General features: G+C 45.0%; 1 protein-coding gene across 2 annotated transcripts in view; it reads left to right on the top strand.

Moving 5' to 3' along the window:
- The window catches only part of TWF2 (twinfilin actin binding protein 2), a 240,287-nt gene that overhangs the window by 61,506 nt on the left and 152,305 nt on the right, over positions 1–26,476 (top strand). The gene's annotated exons all lie outside the window — the stretch shown is intronic.

Raw genomic sequence — 26,476 nt, forward strand, 5'->3', positions numbered from 1 at the left:
GGGTGACTTGTTCTGATAACCATTGTCTAAGGCCTGTAAATACTGGTGCGTCATGGGACGGCATATCTGCTCCGATATGTTGCTTAAATCCTTCTCTGCTTTCCAGATAATAACACATTCTTACTGTATGTATTGTCAGGTGCAGAGTAGCTTGCTAATCCTTTGTTCCTGAGGGTAGCTCTCACTGGGCATAAATCAAGTTGTGTTCACTCATTACTTTATTTAAGGTGTGGAATGTCTCCTTTGTGGCCATTGTCCTGCCCCCGTCTCTATAGTCTTCTACTGCTTTTAGTACAGTGTAGACATTCCTGGCTAGTTTTCCCCCTTGGGCAGGGGGAACGCTTTTAAATGGGCTATTCTCTTGAAGACATTTGACACCTTCATGTGAGTGGACAAAGGAGGATCCCCTCTGGTAAAATCTTTCAGTAACCAATTGAGTCTTTCTTCAGTTTAAATAAAGTAACACAATAGCTAAAACTATTCAGAAGAATGAGGCAACAACAGCAAGATGTTAGCAGTAATGTGTGAGCATGTGACAGTACAGTCTGTTATTTCTGTATACACATGGAGTTTGTTAATGTTTTAATCGTTTTAGGTTTCTGTACGAAACAATAAGTACTGAGGAAGACGCAAACTGTCTTCTTTCAACCAAACATCACCTCTACCACAGGGCTGTTAAAAATCATAAACTTAAGGGGCAAACAGTATGTCAGGAAGAAAAGGCTCACAAATTTCAAACAACGTCTTTAAAGCTCAGTTTATGACGGTCAGACAGTGGATTCTAACAGGAGTTGGATTCTGCTTTCTGACATACATATTGGCCTTTAAGATTTCGCCTTCTTGACGTGCACCTTGTGGTAAAGCACTTTTCTGCAGTATGTAAATGACTAAAGACATCTTGGTGTCTTCAACGATCAGCATGATGTCTTCCCAATTGATTATTGCTAGGCAAATTACAATGTGCTCTTTTCGGTATTACAGATAACTCTGGTCTTTGAATCCTACTGGTTTATGGCCAAATATGGCTTCTCCTTTTTCCCTATTGCTGCTTTCCGTTTTGTGTAATCATGCCCTATCCAGTGAAACATCTACTACTCTGTCTCATTCTCTTGTTCTTTCCTTCTCTGAACTCCAAGACTCTCAGATTTTCTCCCAGATTGACAGAAGCCAAAATAATTTGAAAAAAGGCAAAACACCTTTGCCATTTCCTTTATGCCATTCCAATACCAGTTTACTGGGAAAGTGCTGTTATACCTTACAGGAAAATTCTTCTCTCTGCAAATTACACTTAAACTCCCAATCATATTAGCAGTGCTACCAGCAGCGGTAAAGAACTTCTCACAATCATTAATTTAATTCAGTCCTCACTGCTTACTCTTCTATTCCCCAAAGCTATTTTCTGCTCAGATCTCTTAACTTTTTTCATTAGGAAATGAATAAGATTCTTGAAAGCCTTCAATTCTTCCCCTCAGTTCCAGTACTTCCCCTGCCTCTGTCTCAGTACCAGACTACTCTAAACTGCCCATCTGCTTGCTTAGTGGTTTTCTTTTTTTTTTGCTTGTTCACAATACCACAGTCCTTCTGTGCATTGTCTGACCCCTACTGTGCATGCCTTTCCAAATCCATTAAGGACACAGTTGCTCCCATGAGCTCTTCATGCAGTGATTTCCTTTGAGGCTTTAGTTCAGCTGACAGCCCAAGTAGCTGGAAGCAAGCCTCTTTCCTCCTGTCTTAAAAATTCTGCCTCTGACCCTTGCTCTCTAAATTTCTCTAAATCCTGTTTGCTCCTAAGATCACAGACCGTTTGGTCAACAGTTAGCTGTATTTTGGCCTTGGTGATTTTGCACCTCTTGAAAGAAGAGAGAAAGCTGCTCTCTTCCTTGCCCTCACTGTGTCTTTGACATTGTCACTTACCCCATCTTCATGAACAGTCTTACCAAGATAGAGGCAAGAGACTTGTGTTTCCTGTCTAAGCTTTTTTTCTGCATGACTTCACCAGGGCAGCATTAAACCCCACTCTGCTCCCCTTTGCTTAAATTTGTTTGGTATTTCCATCACAAACCAGCAGTGTTCTACCAAAATCGTCTCAGTCCCACTTGTTTTAGGTCTGGTGTTAGCCTATAGCTTTTGATGTTACTAAAATTATGTGTTCGATGGCACGTGTGACTGTAGATTCGCATGCTTTGTATAAGTCAGCTATCTAGGGTTGGGCTTGGAGTGTTACAAGTTGTTTTTCTTCGAAGAATCTTTTCGAGTCACCGTGTCCATTGACTCCTCCTCTTTGTGATAGTGCACATGGGCATCGAGTCTTTTGTTAGATTGTTTTCTCTCTGCCGTCAGGTTAGGACGTGTTACTTCTCGTTCAGTTAGATCTAGGTTCGGTCTCTGTCTAACTTTCCTTTCTGTCTTTATTTCAACAACTTTTTCGATCGTGTATTTCCACTCTTTAACCAATTTAACCGATATTTCATCGTCTGGGTCCGTTTGGTGCCCTGAATGGCATCCATGCCCTTTTTGGGCCTACTTTGCCAAGTTCTGTCAAAAAATGCTTGGCTAATGGAACAAACTCTGTTTAGGTTCTGACCTCGATGCCGCTCACGTACATGGATCAACAATTGGTGTGTACTTTTATTCTTGTCCCCGGAACATAAGGAAAGAGACCTGCAACACCTGTAGGTCTTTTTGATCCAAAAAGACTCTTCGGGACCAAAGAGCGCATTGGTTAGAAATGGTGTTGAAGACAACAAATGACACTCCTGATGTCTTCGGAGAGGAACACACACAAGAAGAACTTGGACACTAGGCAGCCCTTTGTATCCCACACTCCTACTCGGACCAAGATTCTGACATCGAGAGCCAGTCGATTCTAGCTGCGCAGTACGTGAGTACACCAGCCCCATCTTCTCACTTAAAGGTGTTTAAAAAGACTTGCAAGCTGGTGATCGTTCCACCACTGCCTTTGGGCCATGGTAGGATCTGAAAATTACATTCAGATGCCCCACCCTTCAGTTCGGCACCGAAGATCAAGATGCCTTCAGCTCCGACCAAAGACTCAATACCATCCTAACCTCCATCTGAATCAAGTCAAGCTTTCGAGTTGACCACCTATGCGTCGAAAAAGCAGCCATCTACATTAGCTTTGGAGCCAACACTTTCGGCTCGAGAAAAGACTTCAACACAGAAAAATTTGGAACCAAAAATTATGCTTAGCACAGACCCTACAGTTTCAACCGAAGAGACTTCACCAGTGGAGCCCATTTTGGAAGTCATGGATGCTCGTCGGCTCCAGATTCAAAAACAAAAGGGAATGGGGAAAATATTTGCTTCTCCTCCTGTTCCAATTAAAAGGAGAATTACTTTCCAAGAAACATTGGACACTACTCCGCCCACTAAGAAAGTCTTCAAGGAAAAAGACAAGGCTCCAAACCAACCTCAACCTTCTCCACCTCACTCTCCTGTACTTCAACCTACTCGAGCACCACAATCTTCTACATCTTTTACACAACCTCAATTCTCTCCACAAGGGTCCTTATCACCTCATAGAGATGACTTAGATGATGTTCCACAAGATGTACATCTGTGGGATCTATATTATTCAGATTCCATTCTCCCTAATGACCCTGACCTTTATACAGCAAGTCCTTCGCCCCCTGAGTTAAGGATTCAACAGCACACAATCAAGTTATTGCAAGGGCAGCAGCATACCATAATGTGCAGATACACACTTGACCCAATCAAACAGGATTTCTTTTATGATAAGTTAACCAATACACACGAAGAGTCAGTTCCTACCCATGCTACCAGGTATGGTTAGACATGCCACAGAGATATTCAAAGAACCTGTTAGGGCAAGGGTGATTACATGAAGGGTAGCTAAGAAAAATAAAGCTGCGCCCTCGGATCCAATGTTTATAAAATCACAATTACCACCAGATTTTATAGTGGTAAGTGCGGCACAAGAGCGTGCTAGCAGTCTGTCGACATGGGATGCTCCTCCTCCTGATAGGGAGAGTAACAAACTGGACACCATGAGGAAAAGGGTAGCTTCTCAAGCTGCAAATCACTGGAGAAGTGCAAATTCTCAGGCACTCCAGGTGAGGTGTGATAGGGCCAACTGGGAGGAGATAGAAGAACTACTCCAGTATCTTCCACAAGAACACCAACAAAGTGGTCTGGAGATAGTCTCAGAAGGGCAGGCCATCTCAAACAACTCAATCAAATGTGCAAATGATGCAGCTGATAAAGCAGCATGTGGCGTAAACACCAGTGTTATTATAAGAAGACATGCATGGTTGAGGTGCCCAGGCTTCAAGCCAGAAATACAACTGGCAGTCCTCAACATGCAGTTTGATAAAGAGCATTTATATGCCCTAGAGGTTGATGCTATTATTGATTAGCTGTTTCTGAGTCTTTCTTCAGCTTGAACTATGGGGTCTTACTTACTACACCTACTAGGGATAATTTTCGTAGGCCACAATTTAGGGGTGGTTTCAAAACATCATCCATCGAGCCTTCCACATCCCAAAGTAAACAAGGAACACATTTTTACAATAGGGGTTCCTTCAGAGGATCTTACAGGGGCTCAAATAACAAAGGCAGAGGTAAAGTGTCCACCTCTAGAGGCTCTCCCTCCAATGCAAAACAGTGACTTCTTACAAATTCCCCACAGCACACACGTCTCCAGTGGGGGGAAGATTAGCAAATATTTATCCCCAGTGGTCCAGTATCGCCACAAACCAACTGGTAATATCAATTATCCAACATGGTTATTGTCTAGAACTCATTTCCACTCCACCAAATGTTCCTTCTCGTGTTCACAGGCTCTCTCACACAACCATCTCATTCTCTTAAAAGATTAGGTATAGTCCCTTCTTCTTAAAGGGGCTACAGAACTAGATCCCCTATCTCAACAATGATTAGGAGTATATTCCCTGTACTTTCTTATACCAAAGAAAGACAGTTCATTAAGACTAATTCTGGATCTCAGACCTCTCAACCTATACATACTTTCAGAGTTCTTTCATATGGTCATTCTGCAAGATGTTATTCCCCTATTACAGCAAGGAGATTACACAACAGCATTAGATCTCAAAGATGCTTATTTCCACATTCCCATACATCAGCACATCGCAAATATCTCTGATTTGTCATTGCTGGAAAACATTTTCAATTCAATACCTTTCGGGGTAGCTCCCAGGGTATTCACAAAATGCTTATCCTTATTCCTCAGAAGGCAACATATTCACATGTTCCCATACTTGGACATCTGGCTCATAAAAGCCAGTACCATCCAAAAATGTCAGGAGCATACACAGTAAATCTTCTACCTACTTTGGAATTTATAATAATCTACCTCAAATCCCATCTCCAACCCTCACAGGTACAGCCTTATCTGGAGCAATTCTCAATACTCACTCAGGATTGGCATATTCAAACCCAGCAAGGATTTAGGCTTTTCAAAATCTCCTGTCTCAATTACAGGAGAATCACACTTACACAGTGAAACTAGTGATGCAACTGCGGGGACGATAGCCTCTTGTATTGCCATAGTTCCTCATGCCAGACTACACATGCGTCCATTACAGCAGTGTCTGTCTCGTCAGTGGTCTCAGTTACAGGGTCATCTTCAGGATCTAGTGTTGTTGGATCGCCAGACTCTCCACTCTATCAAATGGTGGAATCTCACCAACATTTCAAAACCCTGTGCTTCAGATCACTCTCCCTACAGATGCATCACAAATGGGATGGGGAGAGCACCTCAACAACCTTACAATACAAGGCAAATGGGATTCCATTCAACAAATTTATCACATCTACTACTTGGAGTTGCTAGCAGTCTTTCTAGCGTTCCAAGCATTTCGGACACATATCGCTCACAAAGTGGTTCTTGACACTTAGGCCCTAATTCTGAGTCTGACGGGCGTCGGAGGCCGCCCGCCAGACTTCCCCCCTCCGAAATACCGCTCCGCGGTCGAAAGACCGCGGAGGGTATTCCGAGTTTTCCCCTGGGCTGGCGGGCGGTCTTCGCAAGACCGCCCGCCAGCCCAGGGGAAAACTCCCTTCCCACGATGACGCCGGCTCGTAATAGAGCCGGCGGAGTGGGAAGGTGCGACGGGTGCAGTTTCACCCGTCGCGTATTTCAGTGTCTGCTTTGCAGACACTGAAATACTTTTAGGGGCCCTCTTACGGGGGCCCCTGCCGTGCCCATGCCATAGGCATGGGCACGGCAGGGGCCCCCAGGGGCCCCGCGACTCCCCCTCCCGCCATCCGGTTCCCGGCGGGAGAACCGCCAGGAACTGGATGGCGGGAGGGGGAGTCGGAATCCTCCATGGCTGCGGAGCGCGCTCCGCAGCCATGGAGGATTCCTACGAGCGGCGGAAAGTCAGCGGGAGACCGCTGGCTTTCCGCGTCTGACCGCGGCTAAACCGCCGCGGTCAGAATGCTCGTAGGAGCACCGCCAGCCTGTTGGCGGTGCTCCCGTGGTCGGTGGCCCTGGCGGCCACCGACCGCCAGGGTCGGAATGACCCGCTAAGTATTATCTGCAGGGGGGGGGGGGAGGGGAAACGGGCACATTCATCTCAATTGTCCCTTCTAGCTCAGACAGTTTGGTAGTGGGTGATTCACATTCAGTTATTGGCAGAATATCTCACAGGAATGGACAATCAGTTTGCAGACCTCTTAAGGAGGACGCATCAACAAGTCCACGAATGGGAACTTCACCAATACTTTTGCCTCTGGGGAACACCAGAAATAAATCTCTTCGCCACAGTAAAAAATTAAAAACGCCAAAACTTTGCGTCCAGATACCCACACCCTCAGTCCAAGGGCAATGCTCTATGGACGAATTGGTTAGGGACATTTGCTTACGCTTTTCCGCCTCTCTCTCGAGTTCCATTTCTGGTTCGCAAACTGAGATAAACATCACTCACCATGATCCTTGTAGCTCCCACATGAGCACGTCAACCTTGGCACGCAACACTACTAGATCTGACAGTGGTTCCCCATCACAAACCTCCCAACAGACCAGAACTTTTGACTCAAAAGCAAGGTCTAATCAGACATCCAGACCCCCAAACACTCAATCTTGCGATATGGCTCCTGAAGTCCTAGAGTTTGGATATTTACAACTTCCATCTGAGTGGATGGATATTCTTAGGGAGGCACGTAAACCTACAACTAGATAGTGTTTTGCTGCAAAATGGGAACGTTTTGTATGCTTTAGTGAACCTAAACACATTGAGTGGATCAAAGTGTCAGTACAAGACATTGTTTGTTATCTACTACATCTACAATAGGCAAACTTAGCATATTCATGTATTGGACTTCATTTAACAGCTACAGCTGCTTACCTCCAAAACAGACAACATATTTTGTTGTTCAGAATTCCTGTTAAGGCATTCATTAAAGTACTTAAGAGTTATTCCATCCAGGGTCCCTCCAGCTCCAGTTTGGAACCTTAACATTGTCCTTACTAGACCTATGGGTCCACCATTTGAACCTATGCACTCTTGTTCTTTGCAATTTTCTTCATGGAAAGTTGCCTTTTTGGTAGCTATCACTTCTCCATGATGTGTATGTGAAATACAAGCTTTCACTTTAGAGGAACCTTTTTTTCTAGGTACATACAGATAGAGTAGTCCTGCAGACAAACCCTAAATTATTTCCTAAAGTAGTTTCACCATTTCACATTAACCAATCAGTTGCGTTACCTGTTTTTGTCCCCACAGCCAGACTCTGCACCTGAAAGAGCTCTGCACACACTTGATGTTAAATGAGCTCTGATGTATTACATTGATAGGACTAAAAGTTTAAAAAAATCTAAACAACCTTTTGTAGCTTTTTCAATGCCTCACAAGGGTAATCCAATTTCTAAATGGAACAGCTAGGTGGATAGTCAAGTGTATTCATACTTGTTATCTCAAAGCTAAAAGACAATTACCATCTGCTCTTAAAGGACACTCTACCAGAAAAAAGGTGCTTCTATGGCCTTTAGGAAACATTCCAATAGCAGATATTTGCAAAGCTGCTACTTGGTGTACACCATCCACCTTCACTAAACACGATTGTGTAGATGTTTTAGCTCGTCAACAGGTAAATGTTGGCCAAGCAGTTCTCCGGACACTATTTCAAGCTACTCCTACAGGCTAGCCACCGCTTACTTGGAGGGGACTGCTTTACAGTCTACATTATGTATGTGTATCTACAGCCACTCATGCAATTGAACGAAAATTTTTACTTACCCAATAGACGTCTGTTCGTGGCGTGTAGTATTTTGATTCACATGCCCCCTCTTTAGGAAGATGCCTGGTGTGTGGTGAGCACCTATGGTGTTATCACCTTATACCAGGTCCAGGTGTCCCCTATTATTGAGGTGTAGTCAGTGTTTAAGAAGCCAGGCTTTCTAAAGGTAGCTGTGGATGAGCAGCCAAGACTTATCTAGGAGACATGCCAAGCGTATGGAATACCGCTGTAGTCACACAGCACATACACACATGAAAGAACCATACAGTGCTACAAAAATAAAGATACTTTATTATGGTTACACAAATACCAAAAAACTATATAGGCAATACCTCAACTGGAGGTAAATAAACAAACTATTATATGTACATTAGAAGTCAGGAATTAGCATAGGATGAAATAGAAAACAATGAAACCAATAGATAATACTGAAAGCCTGGGGGGGGGGGGGACCTGACCATATACTAAGTAAGTGGAATACGAAAGTCAGGCCCCCACCCAAGGAAGTGGAATCAATAGAGGGGAGCTAGAGGAACCAGGACACCCACAAGGTAAGTACCAGAGTGTCCCCGAGTGACCAGGAGAAGGGCCAAGTCCCTAGTTCCCCCCAAATCTACCAAAAGGACTTCAGAAGAGGATAATGCATGACTCTGACACGACTGCTAGAAACCAAAGGTGGATCCTGGAAGAGGAAGATCTGGAAAAGAAGGGGTCCAAGTTCAGTTTACATTGGAGTGTCCGGTGGTGGCAAGAGCCACTACCCTCCCGTCTGTGGATGCAGGACCAGGTCGACGAAGACGGTCAGCAGTGCAGCACTGGAGCACCTAAAGAGTTCCTGGAGTGATGCAGTCAACATACTGCGCTGGAAGAAAGATTGCAGTGTGTCAGGGGTGTGGAAGAACCACCAACAAGCCTTGGCAAAGGCAAATGTTGGAGAAGAGAAGCGTGGCTGCTGGGGACCATCAAGGTCCAGGAACTCAACCCACAGAGGGGAGTCCCGGGGGACCCTCAGCAGTGACATATGAGTCACCGAAAGAGGAGGCAGCCCCACCAGGCGACCCACAGCTAGCAAGCACAGGAGTTGCAGTGAGCCCCATGCGACACACCTTGGAAGGAGTCCAACTTCGCAGGTGAAGCACGCAGAGGGCTGTGTGTCACAGGGAAGAGTGCTAGTGGCTGGGGCTACACAGAGCCTGAAGTTCCCTTAGAGGACATGCCAACAAGCCTTGGTAGCTGCAAGAGACACTGTGTATGGGAGTACTGTCCTGTGTGGAGAGGCAAGGGCTTACCTTCTCCCCAGTTGGAGAGCTGGGAGAGCGGACTGAGGGGACAACTCCAGACCAGCACCCATGATGCAGGATCCACACAACTCTGGAGGAGAGGAGATCCACACAACCAGTCATCGTTGCAGTTGGTGCCTACAGATGCAGGAGAGTGACTTCTTCATTTCAGGGGCGATTCCTTTGTTCTTCTTATGCAGGCTGAGGACTTGCTATCCTCAGAGGATGCACAGCCGGGAAATGTTGCAGTTGCTGGAAGGAGGCGGAGAAACAATGTTGCAGAGCAGAGTCATCGCTGTAGCTGCAGATTTGAAGTCCATTTGGGGTTCCAGTGGACAGAAGTCGAAGTAAACTTTACAGAGGATTCCTAATAGAATCTTACACATCAAATCTGAGGACCCACCCAAGAGGGAGACCCTAAATAACCCAGGAAAGGGGATTGGACACCTTGCAGGATGACCACCTATCAGGAGGGGACTGTCACCTACCTTTCGTAGACACTCGGGTGCTCCTAGAGGCCTCTGTCCACCTTGGATTCAGGATGGCAGAATCAAGTGGCCACCTGGAGGAGCTCCACCCTTGGGGTGGTGATGGCTTTCCATTGTTCAGTTTCGTGCTAGAGCAGGGACCAGGGCTCCCTGGAATGGTGCAAACCGGTTTATACAAGGCAGGCACTAAATGTGCTCTTCAAAGCACCCCAGTGGCTTAAGGAGGCTACCCCTCCCAAGTCATGTAATACCTACTTCCAAAGGGAAAGGCTGTTGCGTCCCTCTCCCAAAGGAAATCCTTTATTCTGCCTTCCTGAGCTTGAGCTGTTCAAGCAGCAGGAGAGCAGAAACCTATCTGTAGGATGGCAGCAGCACGGGCTACCTGGGAAAACCCTGCAAACTGGTAGGAGCAAAGCTGGGGGTCCTCTGAGGAGCCCTCAGAGTTCATGGAATCATACAGGTACCTACACCCTGCCCTCTGGGCTAGGAGGGCCTACCATATGGGGTGACTTGCAGTGACCTGGTGCAGTGACCTGAAGTGAAAGGGTGCATGCACCTTTTCATGCAGGCTGCAATGGCAGGCCTGCAGACACATTTTACATGGGCTCCCATAGGTGGCATAATACATGCTGCAGCCCATGGGGAACCCCTGGTGCCTAAATGCCCTGGATACCTGGGTACCATATACTAGGGACTTGTATGGGGGCACCAGTATGCCAAATGTGGGGTGTGTAAAGTCGCAGCAAACAAATTTAGAGGGAAAGAGCACAGTCACTAGGGTCCTGGTTAGCAGGATCCCACTGAACACAGTCAAAATATACTGATATCAGGCAAACAGTGGGGGTAACCATGCTAAAAAGAGGGTACTTTCCTACACACTCGAGGCCTGTAGTTGTTGTTGTAGTACAAAAATATGCTACATGTGTAAATTCACTGCATGGACATCCTTTTTTAATTTATTATCTATATATACACTCCTTGCCTCACCCACCTGTGGAAAAACAATCTAACAAAAGACTTGATGCCCATGCTCACTGTCACCGAGAGGTGTCGCCGCTTGATCTTGTGACTCGAAAAGATTCTTCAAAGAAAAACAACTTGCAACACTGAGCCCAACACCAGATGGCGGACTTATGCAAAGCATGTGAATCTACAGCAGTACATGCCACAAACAGATGTTTACTGGGTAAGTAACATTTTCCTTATCATATTCTTACTTCTAGGAGCCACTGACTCACTACACTGAGTGGCGGTATAATGCTGTTTCACAAGATGCAAATCAGCTTATAAAGTAGCTCCCTTCAGTGCTATTCGAGACCAAAAATATATTTTTGCTTCTACACAGTATTTATCTTTTTAATTTTAGGAAGGCCCTGGGCAGCCCCTCAACAATGTTTCACAAATACCATAGTAAACCAAGCATGGGGGGGGGAGTGCTGCTACTGCTTTAAAAGCCTGATCTTGAGAAGTTTCTTGAAGGTAAGGAGGTAATTGGTCTGGCACTGGAGGGTGGGAACAGTGTTCCACGTTTTGGCGGCAAGATGCGAGAATGATCTACTGCCGGTTGTAGTTCTGTGGATGCGTGGCACGGTTGCGAGGGTGAGGTCGGCGGAGCAGAGCTGCTGGGTCGGGGTGTAGAAGGAGAGCTGTCTGTTGAGGTATTCTGGTCCGGTGTTGTGCAGTGCTTTGTGAGTGTGGGTGAGGAGTTTGAATGGGAGTCTCTTGTTGACTGGAAGCCAGTGCAGGTTTCTTAGGTGGTCTGTGATGTAGCAGTGGCAGGGGATGTCCAGGATGAGGCGTGTGGAGGCATTCTGGATGCGTTGCAGCCTCTTCTGGGGTTTGGCCGTGGTTCCTGCGTAGAGGGCATTGCCGTAGTCCAGATTGCTGTTTACGAGGCCTTGGGTGACTGTTCTTCTGGTTTCAGTGGGTAGCGATTTGTAGATCTTTCGGAGCACGCAGAGGGTGTTGAAGCAGGAGGAGGAGATGGCGTTGACTTGCTGGGTCATGGATAATGAGGCAACCAAGATGAATCCTAGGTTGCGTGCATGGTCGGTGGGAGTCGGAGCGACTCCGAGAGTGGCAGGCCACCAGGAGTCATCCCTGGTCCAGGGGGTGGAGCCTAAGATGAAGACTCCCGTCTTGTTGGAATTGAGTTTGAGGCAGCTGCTCTTCATCCATTCGATGGCTTCGTTCCTTCGTGGAGGTTGGTCTTGGCTGAGTCCTTGGTGAGAGAGAGGATCAGCTGGGTGTTGTCGGCGTATGAGATGATGTTTAGGACAGCCTCTTTCAACAATTAGTTTCTTTAGCTCAGGTCCCTTCGCTACTGGCTTCCAACTATATGAGTAGAATCTGTGATCAGCACACAAGACTGATTTTAGTGTCACTGTCTTTCTGTTGGCTTTGTAGGTGTATCCTTGTGCCAAAATTGGAATGCATGACAGGTTACATTAGGTCATTACTTGTAGCACGCCATTCTTTATCTTACACATGTATTCGGTACACAAAGCCTTACTTTTTTATTTGCAGAAAAGCATGCATTTTTTTATTTGTTTGGATTGGCAAGTCATCTTCCTGCAACAGATAGTAGTGTGCATAATCTGCCTCATTTCTAGCCATGGAAGACTCAAAATCCCTAAAGTGGCTAACCAAGTTTAAAATCTCAGAAACATGTTGCATTACCCCTAGGCTTTGCATCAAAGTTGCAAACTGAGCAGGACTAAGACATACCTTCCTCCTAGCTTTCATCACTTGCAATGTTACTCTGCATTGACCATAGAAATGTCAAACTTCCAGGATTTGCCATTGCTTGTTCTCTTAAATGGACAACACACAGTACACAAACTGAGATTTCACTTTCCCAGGAACTTTTGCTAGGCTATTGTGAACAGGATGTTCCAAAATGTGTTATACCTGGCCTCTAATAAAGAACATCATAATTGCTTGTGGATCACCAACCTTCTAGTACAATGAGTTATGTCCTTATAACTTGGGTCGGCTACCTTGTCAGGCAGAGATTGCATGCAGCCCTTCTGCAATTTTTTTCAACTTCTTGCTCGGTTTTGAAAGCAACATCAGAAAAAACACTCCAACCTGCTTCTCTTTCTTGGAAGCCCTCAGAAGGCTATTTGCTCTTTTTCTAGACCATTACTGTAAAACCATCATGAATGGCATATTGTCTTGTCACCTTGGCTGCTGCAACTTGCTATACCTGAGGCTCCTCAAGTACCCCCTTGCTTGCTTCCAGGTAGTTCAGAATGCAGCAACATGGCTGTCTGACTTCACATGCACTTCCGTATTTCAGCCCACTTTTTTGTATGCTTTGGCTTCCAGTTGTAAAACGCTTCTTGCTCAAATGCATATTTCTGTTTTAAGATCTTACGAAGCTGTGGTGCTAACATTGCTATACATTTTTCCAGCAGGACCCTTAGTCTGATTTAGCCATTCAGTTGGCAGGTTTTCGTGTCAGCTGTGTGTCTGCGAAGCAAAGCCTTCTCTATGGTTATTCTCTGGTTACTCAACACCTTTGCTCTACAGGGTTAAAAATATGTAATTAAACCAGCAGTTATTTTTGTGCATTTTCGTGAATATATAGCTGTTTAGCTTACACAATTGCTTTAATGGTGTTTTCTGAAAAATAGGGCATAGGTACTTCCTATGTTGCTCGAGTAGGTTAGGGCACAGATGGAGAATATGTTCATTAGTTTAATCGTTGGAGTGACTTTTGTCTCTCAGATGATGACCAAATTCGTTCCCACTAGTATAGAGGGATACATAGTGACCTGAATCATAAAGTGGATTATTTACATAATCCAAGTAAGATTGTCTTTTCCCTGTATAAATCCGTTGTAGATAATTTGAAGTTTTGACGCATGTAGATTTATTTAGGTGAAAGATAAACTGAACATCCAAAACAGTTTTTGTTCAGTCTTGTTCATATTTGATAAAATGGTAGTTGGTACTCATTCAGCAGTATATCTATGAATGTTTAAAGGTTGTGGCGTCTCGAGGATTGTTAGTTCCTTTTTAGTACATTTTTTTAATGTATCATCATTGGAGTTAAAAACGTCTTTAATTCAAGATGTTCATATTATTTATTTAAAGCTATGAGTGATGGAACACCCATTTCTAATCCAACATTAAGTTGTGGAGTTTCTTGATATGCTATGAATGTATTTTATAACCCATTTTTCCAGTTTTCCCAAAGTTTTTTCTTTCAAGGCTAGGGCTTCGAAAAGGATCAAGGGCATCAGTTTGGGTTTAACTGCAGTAAACATTAGTGTTATTGCACCCCCTTCCTGGAAAAAGATTTGCTTGCCCTGCATGCTTCTGAGCTTATATTACAGAAATGGTTTGTTTGCATGTTCCAGGTTAGATTGCTGTCGATCTCACCTAAGATGAGTATATTCTTTGACCTGGTCAATGTATGGTCTTTTTTTTTTTTTTTTTTTTTTTTTTTACAGTTTCTTAGTTTTAATCATTGTATTCTTGGAATTGATTTAATTGTCTCTGTAAACCAAGCTATGTGGAGCATAGACTGATTAGGTCACCTACGCAGGACGTTTGGTCACGTGCAGTAATCTCAGTCACAGTGATTAAAGTATTTTGGCACTTCTTCAGTGTATTGCAAAAAAGAAGTGGTGCGGGGACACTCCATTAATTGAGTCCATTTCCTGTATTAATACTTGATGTCAAACCACGACCTTCAGTAAGTTTTAGTTGCACCCTTGTCTCCGTGTGGAGTGCACGCAATAGACATTATAATGGCTGGTTGGCTTCTCAAGCTGATAGTGTGGCTGAAAGACTACTTCTAGCTACCTGATCAAAAGTTTAAAATACTTTCCAGAAGTGATATTGCCAAGCTATCATTCAAGGTTGAACACTGGGGTATGACCACTGTTTGATGATCCGATTCTCAGTTCCCCAGTCAGCTAAATGAGTTAAAATGTGTTTGACATAGATCCTTCCAATATGCATATAGCAGCAATATTAATTAGTAGCCGCTTGGTTCATCACTATTGTGATCTGTACAACAACCATAAAGCTTTGCCCCACAGTTCGATTACTTGGTAGTTTAGAACAAAATTCCTAATTCATTTCCTTTCATTAATCATGTAGACGTTTTCCATGCTGTTTGTAACTGGTGAGTTATGCAATTTATAGTTTCAGTGAATACCTAAGTGCAGAGGATGATGGTCACATTCGGGGTATTGTGATATTTAGGTTGAAACTGTAATGAGGCTTGTCCTAGGTACTAGCCATGGTTCCTAGCCAGTCCATACTGCTGCAGGAGGATCAACCAAAATGAATCACATGTCCGATTTACAATGGGAAGTAACATTGGGAAAGGTTTCTTAGCCATCTAAAGACATACTGTGCTTTTTAGGGTGTGTTGATCGCCTTTGAAGATGTCTTCCTTTTGTTCAAGCCTGGAATCATCTAAAGGCAAGATTTTCGAATCGTTCGCTTTCTAACTCAACTACAAATGTTAATGAGGGAAGCCATCTTGTCACTCTGCATTCGTGTAGGAGTGGTCCACCACTGGCTAGTCTGTGGACTTTGGGCTGATAGACTGTGTTCCATAGATTAAAAGTGCTGAAGTTATTACTAAGGTGACGTCTTATATTTCCTATTTACATAATTTCTATTTTTCTCTGCTATCTACTCTGATTTAGTAGCACTTGCCAGCTTCACATAATTAAAAGTTTCAGGCTTCCAGTTGCTTCTCTCTCACAATAATCGTTACCCTGTGCCACTTTGGACCAAGTTCCCCTTCAGTTGTATCTTGCGTGCCCATTTTTCCTTTGCTCATTTGGTCTCCATAGAGGCTCGGCCAGTGTTTCATGGGTTGAAAGGGATGTTGCGAAAGTAATGAGGGTGTAATATTTGAAGAAAATCACAGATCTAAAACACACTTACTCCAACATGTCTGGTACCCTAAATTAACACTTTAGTGAATTCTCACACGTTAGTTAAATCACCATTAACTAAATGCAATAGTTTTCAGCAGCCTTCAACCCCTTAAACTGTTTGAACTATCTCCTTCCTGGGTAGCGCACTCAGAGCAGTTTTGACCCAGCAATTCATATAAATGATTTCCATCTGCTTTATGTAGTGTCTGCAGTTAAGTACCTCCTGGGAACAAAATGTAGGTTGCAGTACATGCATAAATGTTTTTGAATTGTACGTTATAACAGTGCAAAAAAAAATGACTTGCTAATAAAGTTATTCAGTGGCTGGTTAATGGAGATGATCACCCCCACACAATCTTTGGGCTCTGTGCCATCCACATGTGGTGAGGTTTGACATAGGTTGAGGAATGGAAGGGACTTGCTGTCAGAAGATGGACCCACTAGATCTGCTGAAAGAGTGACTGCAGTGTGGCCGTGATTACGATGAATAGAAGCATGAGTTGCTGATTTGTAAGTTAAGGAAGGAGTGCCTCTGGTGGTGTCATTATGAGGTGGTCCATGAGTTATAGTGAACCATGGAGCACTTGCTGTGGGCAGAGTAATTCCAGATGATTTTTTTGGGGAAGCCTCATCTAGTGCTTATTGCGGTAGGTTCAGTGAACTCAGTGAATTGTCACCGTTGGAGAGGTATTATGTCAAGATGCCTTAGGTGTTTTAACAAGAGTCTTAGCAGTCCTTATGTTAGATAAACGTTGTTGAGGAACGAGAAAGGTGCGAAGGTTCACACTGCCTGGATTGTCTACTGGTGCAATCAACTGTCACAAATACCTCAAGGACTGAAAGCATGTGACAGATGTGGCTTATTATCAAGAAGGGGATCTGAACCTGTTGGTAGGATACTAGATTATTTGCAGTTCTTTATTTTTAGTTAGCATCAGCATTAGTGGATATTCTGTCTGTATTTGTGGGATTTAAGGGGGAATTCTGTTTCAAGAATGGTGATTTTATGGGATTGTAAAGAGATTCTCCTTCATTATGTCCTATGAACTGGAATCATTACCCATATCCACTGCCCTCTTCAATCTGTATTTCTCCCACAGCCCATATCACAAAATCTACTCCTCTCTAGCTTTACTAGCTATGCCCTTAATCTCTCTATTCCTTCTCTTACCTCCTGTCCATGCTGAGGCCCTTCTTGCACTCTTTGGTCTCTCCCTCTTCTCCCCTACTTCATTTAAATCACTTACGCTCACACCCACATCTTCCCCCTTTCACCTGGCCTTGCACTTTATAATCATTCTTTATTTACTCCATTTATTGAAGTTTAGGGCCTTCAAACAACCCCCACACCCACCAGGAAGGAGTAATATGAGTAATATACGGCGCAAGCGCTCCAATATCCCTATTCATCAAGCCATATTTCATCCCGCTTGCTCTTTGCTTTGGATTAGCTTTGCTTTTTTTTTAATTTTATGCCATCAATATGATTTAAGCCCATCCATGTTTACTACTCCATGCCTGATGCACACATTTTTAGCTCAGTTATGTGTTAAGGTTATGTTTAAAATAATTGTCTTGTCTTATATCTTACGATCAGCAGTCTGAATACAGATTTGGGGGTCCCCTATAAGCCTTTGGATTTCAGCAATACTTAGGTGACCTCACCTTAGACATGACAGGTCATCCCTTCAGCCGTAATAAATTGGTAGACTATATAATATATATATATATATTTTAAAAGACAGAAGGAGTAACCCTTGAAGGACTCCTCAATTCAGGGGCAGAAAATAATGGAAGTAAGTTGCAGGAAGGCAGCAGCCTGGAATCAAGCAACAACAGTTCCCTTGATGCCAGTTTTACAGAGGTGGGCTAAAAGGATTGTGGGGTCTACATTGTTAGAAACTACAAATAGTTCCAAAAGGCAAAGATCTCAGGTAGTTGGCATCCTCCTCTATTATAAAATCATCAGCAATTTCACAACTTTATTTTGGGATTTGAGAAATACAAACAAGGTGCATATAGTAGCATTGAAATATCTGTTAACCTATAGCCAATTACAGTCTATCAGAAATGCATACAGTCCATCATATTTACATCCTTATCCCCACATATGCCCTTAAACCCATCTGGGCAAAGCTCTCCCATTGCTCGCTTTGTAGAGTGCATAGAAATGTGTGGGTGACTAGTCTAGTCGCACTACTGGCAGCGACTCGCTCTCCATTTTGGAGGAAGCCATATCACAAATCCCAGACGCATTCCAGGTTTTGGACACTGTCAGCTGTAACCCCCAGCATTCTGTGGTTGTTTTATGCACGTAGAGAAAGGGCACCATATCGTATCAAATCTTTTTACCCTGTCGCGAATAATAGCAGTGACAGGCCTTAAAAAATCATAAAAATGTTACTAGACCTGCTAGTCGAGTAACTTGAGTAATCTACTCAACCTAACTGTAATTTACTTGACCCGTAAATGCGTCTCAAATTGTGTGATCCTGGGCAAATATTTTATTTGACAGTTACCTTTTTCTTCATTCCCACATACGGGTGCGCCTTTAAATATGCGAGTTTGGCATTTCTGCTGTACAAAACAAATCAGTTTTGTATGATTAAGTATACTAATCGTTTTCTCTATGTATAATAAGAATTGTAGCCCACAAATAGGGTGCACGTGATCCATGAGTTGCCTCTTAGTTTATTAAAAGCATTGCCATCAGGGCAGTGAGTGTTTCTCAGGTTTTTTTTTTAACACTGATTTTTCAAATATTTATTACTAAAGCATGATGTGGTAGTACACTCCCATTTGCAGACAGTAAATTTCTATAAAATGTCCAAAAACGTTCTCACTAACTTGCATTTTTACTGATAAAACTATACAGTGTATTAATAATAAGTGAATATTGGGTCTAAAAATACTTATTTATCATTTGCGTTCTACCACGTAAAGTCTTCTTATTTGTTTTTATCCTACTAAAATATTTTTTTCATCACACACAAGTACAAAAAATGGGCTTTAACAACTATTGACATATTTTGAAATGTTTGTACAGTTTACGTAGGAAAAACTTTCCCACAACATTTAAATAACTGACACCCAACAGCCTTTAATTTCTCACTTTTTACAGCAGGTCAGACAGTTCATCTTACAAGATCCTGTAAGAATTAAAAAAGACAAAACTGACTTTTGAGCTCTGTCTCTGAACACAGAGCAGATGTGACGAGAACAAGATTTAAAAGTGTCTTTATTGCTCCTTCACTTTCTGACTGAACAGAGCACCTTTTCCTTGTCAACTCGCCAGAAGGGGCAAGTAGGTCCTGAAAATAACTCTACCTGATAAAATATGACTTGCCATAGTGAGTGAGCGAGAAGATTTTTCGACGCCTGAGTGAGTTTGCCCATGGCATAAATAGTCCTTACTTTACCCCACCACATGTTGACCATGAGAGAGTGGAGTAGTTTCCACATCTTGGCCACACAAGCGTGGGAAAACACTGCCCCAGAGGAGTCGTCGGGGTATAGTCAGCCTTCACCTGAGACTCCTAGGAGGATCAATAACTAGTCGCAGGGTAGTTAAACATTGGTTATAGAGCATATCTTGAGGAGGAGTTTCTCAGAATGTCTGGATCTGCGGGTATGTCCATCACACGTGGGCAAAAGTACCTCCATTCCAGCAGCCCTTCCAACTCGACGTTGAACTCTCATGTATCCAGTGGAGTTGCATGGGAGGGAGGTACCAGCGGGTTAGTATTTTGTAGCCATTTGCCTTACAGCAGAGGCAAATAGCTGACTTGGAAGCCCTCTACCAAATAGCCCTCCGTGACTCCTTGGAAATCTGTGTCCAATTCCCTTTGCTATTAAGTTACTTATTTATGTTTTTTTAGTAAGGGTGCATAGCGTGGAGTCCGTGTATATTTCTCATTAAGGTTCCCTCCAGTCTGGAGGTCCTTGTCTTCCTGAAGATCCCTCAGAGTAGAGGACCGTCCATTATCCCAAGAAAAGGAACTAGGGGCTGACTCAACAGGATAAAAGACCGGCGGATGTTCCACTGAGGTAAGGGTGAACCGTTTGCCAGTGTGTCAGGAGGGTGGCCGTCAGGGGCAAAAGAGGGAGTTCTTCAGTGTCCCAGGCCCTCCTTGGCTGGTGAAAGGAACAAGGACGATTTTCCCACCCTTGGAGGTTTGCTTTCCCATACAAAAATTTAGCATGTTGGTTCATATCAATATTTGGTTTGATTTAGGGATGACCAGGGGAAGAGTGTAAGGACATATAGGAGCTGAGGCATAAAATTCATTTTGAGGCTATATAGTTGCTTCCAGCCAGGATATCTCCAGTTTGCCCTATCTATAAAGATATTTGAAAAGGGCTGTGATTAATGGGGGAAGATTGATATTGTAGAGGGTGCTTGCATGAATGGGAGCTGGATCCCTAGATATGTGATGGTCAATGTGTCCCACATGAGCCCGCCTCTCTGAATGGGTTTTGAAGGGTGCCACCATTCCCCTTGATTTGGGGTAGTTAATTTTGAACAGTGATACAAGGGTAAAGTGGTCAGGTTCCTCTAATAAGGCTGGAATGCTGGCTTTGGGGTCCGTAACAAAGCAGAGGATATTGTCGGCATAAAGCACCAGTTTGTGTGCTTTGTCGACCACCATCATGCCGTGAATGGTGGAGTTATTCTGGCAACCAGGGGTTCCATAGTCAAGATGAAGACATGGTGGGGGTGGGAAGGGGGAGACAGTGGGCACCCCTGCCTCGTCCTTCTAGTCAGTGGTATGTCGGGTGTGAAGGTTGTGTTAATTTTGAGCTTTGCGAATGGCTTTTGAGAGTTTGCCTGTATGAAGGCTTTCATCTTAGGGCTCAGGTGAACTCTATCCAGCACCTTCTCGGCATCTACTTGGAGCAGTGCCATTTGCTGGTGTCGCTGCTTTGCCTCTTCCATGAGTGCCACAGCAATCCTTGTATTATTGTTAGCCTGCCTGTTGCAGAATGAAACCAGATTGCTGAAGGGCAGTAAGGGTCAGCTGTACAGGCAGGTCACGATGATTGATGCAAAACGTTTTACATCACTGTTGAATAGCGGGATTGGTCTATATGAAAAGCATAGCATCTGATGTTTGTCAGGTTTTAGGAGGAGGGAGAAGTAGGTCCCCAGCATTGTATCAGTAACTATCCCTGATGTTAACAATAAATTAAAAATCTTTGGTAGGGGCTCAGTCAGCAGGGAAGCTTAGGTTTTATTGAACAAGGTAGGACATCCATCTGGACCTTGAGCTTTGCAGGAGGGGAGGTTGTTAATCGCCATCTGGACTGTGTCCTGCGTGATAGGTTTGATTGCGGCTGAGTTTCTTATGTTGAAGGAACCTATCAATCAGGGTTCTTATAGAACGTGGCTAATCACCTGTTTGGGTCTCAAGGCGGTGTGTGTGTGGGCTGGGGGAGAGAATCTCCGAGTGCCACGGTTTACCCAGAGTCATCCCAGGTGCAAGGGGTGGTGCCCAAAATAAGGACTTCTGTCTTGTCGGAATTGAGCTTGAAGCAGCTGTCTTTTATCCAGGCGGCGACTGCCTTCATCCCGTTGTGGAAGTTGGTCTTTGCGACTGTAGGTTCCTCAGTGAGGGAGAGGATCAACTGAGTGTGGTTAGCGTAGGAGACTATTTTGAGTTAGTGATTTCTGACGATATCTGCTAGTGGGACCATGTAGATGTGGAGGTCAGGGAGGTGCCTTGGGGGATGCTGCAGCTGATCTTCGTAGGCTCGGATGTGAACGGTGGGAGCCTCACTCTCTGGGTTTGGTTGGTGAGGAAGGAGAGGATCCATTTCAGGGCTTTGCCTCAGATGCCGGCGTCGTGGAGTCTTGTGCAGAGGGTGGGCTGGGAGATGGTGTCAAAGGTGGCTGAGAGGTCCAGGAGGATGAGGGCTGCAGTTTCACCTTAGGCCATGACATCGCAGATGTTGTCTTTTGCGGCAATGCAAGCAGTCTCAGTGCTGTGGTTGCTTCTCAAGCTGGATTGGGAGGGGTCCAGGATGTGGTTGGTCTCGATGAACTCAGAGAGTTGGGCGTTGATGGCTTTCTCAATGACTTTGGCCCGGAAGGGAGCAGAGGGTTGAGCCTGTATTTCTTGAGGTCTGTCGGGTCTGTGGAGGTTTTCTTCAGCAGGGGGTTTGTAAGATACTGGCGCTTATTGCAGTTACCCCTGACGTTTTGCATGATATTGATGCTGACTTGACTGAGAGTGTGCTGGGATCCTACTAACAAGGTCCCAGCACCAGTGTTCTTTCCCTAAAAATTTACCATTGTTTCCACAATTGGCACACTTCTGGCACACAAATAAGTCCCTTGCAAAAGGTATCAGTGGTATGAAGGGCCCTGTGAACAGGGAGGGTTCCCTAAGGGCTGCAGCATGTGTAATGCCATCCTAGGGGACCCCTCACCAAACACATGCACACTGCCATTGCAGATTGGGTGTGTTGGTGGGGGAGAAAAATGCAACCTCGACAAGGCATCCCCCACAGGGTGCCATGCCCACAAAACACTGCCTATGGCATAGGTACGTCACCCCTCTAGCAGGCCTTACAGTCCTAAGGCAGGGTGCACTATACCACAGGTGAGGGCATAGCTGCATGAACAATATGCCCCTACAGTGTCCAAGTCTATTCTTAGATATTATAAGTGCAGTGTGGCCATGTTAAGTATATGGTCTGGGAGTTTGTCATTACAAACTCCACAATTACATAATGGCTTTACTGAATACTGTGAAGTTTGTTATAAAACTTCTCAGCACAATAAACCCACACTGATGCCAGTGTTGGATTTATTGTAAAATGCACCCAGAGGGCATCTTGGAGATGCTCGCTGTATTTTACCCAATCCTCTGGTGTAGGACTGACTGACTGGTCGGTGCCAGCCTGCATTCAGCAGTCAAGTTTCTGACCCCAGGGGGTGAGGGCCTTTGTGCTCTCTGAGGCTTGAAACAAAGCCTGCTCTGGATGGAGGTGCTTCCCACCTCCCCCCTGTAGGAACTGTAACACCTGGTGGTGAGCCTCAAAGGCTCAAGCCTCTTGTTGCAGTGCCCAGGGCACTCCAGCTAGTGGAGATGCCTGCCCCCTGGACAAAGCCCCACTTTTGGTGGCCAGTTCAGCAGGAAACTTAAGAAAAACAAGGAGGAGTGACCACGTCAGCTGGGACCCACCCCTAAGGTGTCCAGAGATGAAATGAGCCCCTCCATCCAGAATCCTCCATCTTGGTTTGAAGGACAGGAACCAATTGGGATAGGAATGTGCCCCCCTCCCTAAAGGGAGTGGACACAAGGAGGGTGTAGCCACCCTCAGGGACAGTAGCCATTGGCTACTGCCCTCTGACCCCTGTAATGCCCCTAAATCTTGTATTTAACCGCTTCCCTGAACCAAGGTCACCAGATTCATAGCGACCTGACAAGAAGAAGAACAAGCATTTACAATGCAACGGGTCTCGCGTTTGCTCATGTTAGAGCTGATCGCGTTGTAAACTCCTAACCCGACTTTTCACCTATCGGGCAAAAGTGCCTTAGTGTACACAACCCGAAAAAGTGAAACTAACTATGTAAAGCGCTCGACTTCTGCCAAGCGAGATCGCACTCGTAAATTAGAGAAAAAGAAGTCCACGAGCCCGATGGAAAACAGCGAGCCTCGCATGTTTTCTGTACTTGGTCGGTGCGCTCGAGGAGTGCTAGCGACCGGAAAAGGCATGACGTATGCTTGCCTTCGACTAATGAAAGCAAGCAGATTTTATTAGGCAAGCCCACAAACCAATAAAAAACACTGACGTGAAGTTAACAGGGCTCCGAGCCCTTTTCTAAATACAAAAGCGTCTCGCTGCGATACGCATGCGCGAGCGCATGCAACGCAGGCTCGACCCTAAAAAGTAGGACTGCTTAGCTGAAACCCTCAGCAGAGAAGAATAACAGCTTTGGCCCCAGCCTTACCGGTCTGTCTTGTGCTTGAAAGAACCTTCAATAGCACAGCTATGCGTCCAGCGGGACCAGCGACCTCTGCCAAGCTCAAGAGGACTGCCCTGCACCCAAAAGGACCGAGAACTCCAGAGGACAGCGGCCCTGTCCAAGGGAAAAACAACAACCAAGGACTCCCACCTCACTCCGGATGCATGAGTCCTGCCCACTGTGTACCTGACGCACACAGCCCGTGTCCAGGTGGTCCACCCAGTTAGAGATGATCCCCACTGCGAAGCTCTGGATGAAGGTATCCGATGCCTAGAGACACACGGCACCTGCAGCCCCCAGGCCTCGGAGAACCCACCCTCTGGTGTAGCATCGTTCAGCAGGCGGCTCTCTTCCCTCTGCAGCCTGTGGTCTGCCTGAGGCGACCCCCTTGACCTCGCCTGCAGCATCTGAGCGACCCCCGGGGTCCCTTCATAGACCAGCATTGGAAGCCCGACGTCCTGTTTGCACCCTGCACCCAGCTGCCCCTGTGCCACTCAGCGTGTGTTTGGTGCCTATTTGTGGCCCCTCCAGTGCTCCTCTAATCCCTTCTGGTCTGCCCTCTGAGCCGCTGGTACTTACCTGCAGGCAGGCTGGATTCCGAGTACCCCCTGCCCACGTTAAATTTGCACAGCTTTGACCTTTGCACCCGGCTGGCCCCATGTTGCTGGTGGTGGGTGTTTGGGGTTTACTTGAACCCCAACCTGAGGACTTCCTAAAACCCAGAGACTGAAACTAAACATAATTTTGCTATATAAAAACCATTGGTCTGGAGTTGAGTCATTGAGTGTGTGCTTATTCTAGTGTGTGTGTGTGTGTGTGTGTGTGTGTGTGTGTGTGTGTATACACACAGCAAATGCTTTGCACTACTCTCTGATAAGCCTAACAGCTTGACTACACTACCATGAAACACAGCATTAGTATTATCTACTTTAGCCTCTTTTAAGCCTCTGGGGAACCCCTTGGACTCTGTGCACGCTATATGTCATTTTGATATAGTATATACAGAGCCATCTTTCTCCAGAGTTGATCTCTGCATGTTTCCAGTCTTCAGGGCAGGTGGTGATGTCGATGCAGCAGTTGATTTTGCAGTGGGGCTGAGGGGCAATGGTGTTGCTGGCTCTGCTGAAGATGAGGTGGGGTCAGGGGTGCGAGGGGGCTCTGAAGTAGACAGTCTTAATGATCCTTATGGTCTTGTCTGTTGTGAGGGTTTTACAGTTGGTCAGGGTCGGAGATCTTGCGATGGAAGAAGGTGGTAAAGTTGTCACAGAGGGCTTCGGCATGGATGGGGGATTGCATGGTGGTGATGGGTGGGTTTGGTGAAGGAGAAGTGGCCCCAGTGGTGTTTGGACCATAGAGGTTTGGATGTGTGCCTGATGGAGATGTTGCTGCTGGCGGAAAAGATGCGATTGAGCATGTGTTCTGCTGAGTGCCTTGGAAAGGTGGCTAGTTGTTGTAGTCCAATGCTGGCGAGGTTCTTCAGTAGGGATGAGGTATTGGGGTAGCTGAGGTTGTCCCGGTGGAAATTGAAGTTGCTGCGGAGGATGTAGTCTGTAGAGGCGAGAGCATGATGTAATATGAAGGCTATGCATTTGCTGAAGGGGGGGCAGGGTCTGGGAGGTCTGTAGACGAGGGTGCTGCATAGAGTGGTATTCAGGTTGGTCTTTATCTGGAAGTCGAGGTTCTCCATGTCGGGTGTGTGGTCGTCGGTGCTGGTTGTGAGATTGAGGGTGTACTCGTGTATGATGGCGATGCATCCTCCCATTCGTTTTTGGCAGTCCTTGTGGATGATCTTGTACTTGTAGCCCTGGGGGATGGCGGTGGCATAGTCCGGTCAATTACATAAAGGGTACCCTGGACCTTAAATAAGGAGAGGGACAGGGACAAATACATCAATGAAGAAAATAACCCACCTCCTGAAAGGGATCTGACAAGAATCCTAGAGAATTAAACAGAGTTGAGCAAAAAGCAAGAACCTATACATGACAACTTAACCATATACAAAAAACAATATGCAAAAAAATAAAGAATATATTTATTGATAAAGACAATTATATATAAATGCCAAAAAGATAACATGGAGAGATCTCACACCTCATCTCATTCATACTCAAGTATACTTAACACATAAATCACTCAAAAATATAAAAAGTTTTTACATTGACCAGCGTTAGACTTTCCATGGAGTCCGAATCCTTGGCACAATTACCCGATGGTAGACAGAATAAGACCCACCAGACCGAACTGGCAACAGCTTAATGCTCAATCTGAGTGCTTATCACAGCCATCAACACCCGAAATCACATTTTTTTTTTGTTTGTTTTTTGAGCAAGAAAGGTTCCAGATTTAGAACCGAAGTCAGTTATATGAAATTTGTTTGGTGTCCTAATTTTGTGGACCTCTGGCTAGCTTTATTCCTTGAGCAAATTACCAGAGCTGATTTTGATGGTATTAGCCATGTAAGCTGTTCACTGTTGCTGGGGCTATTAGCTGTGCTGAGATAGGTGATCTAGTAAATTCTAGGCCTGCTGGACGTTGAACACCTGTGTTGACTATTCAATAGCCCTTTCACTGTCATAAAGTGAAAG

The sequence above is a fragment of the Pleurodeles waltl genome, chromosome 9 (genome assembly GCF_031143425.1).
Source record: "Pleurodeles waltl isolate 20211129_DDA chromosome 9, aPleWal1.hap1.20221129, whole genome shotgun sequence".
In the NCBI taxonomy this organism is placed as follows: Eukaryota; Metazoa; Chordata; class Amphibia; order Caudata; family Salamandridae; genus Pleurodeles; species Pleurodeles waltl.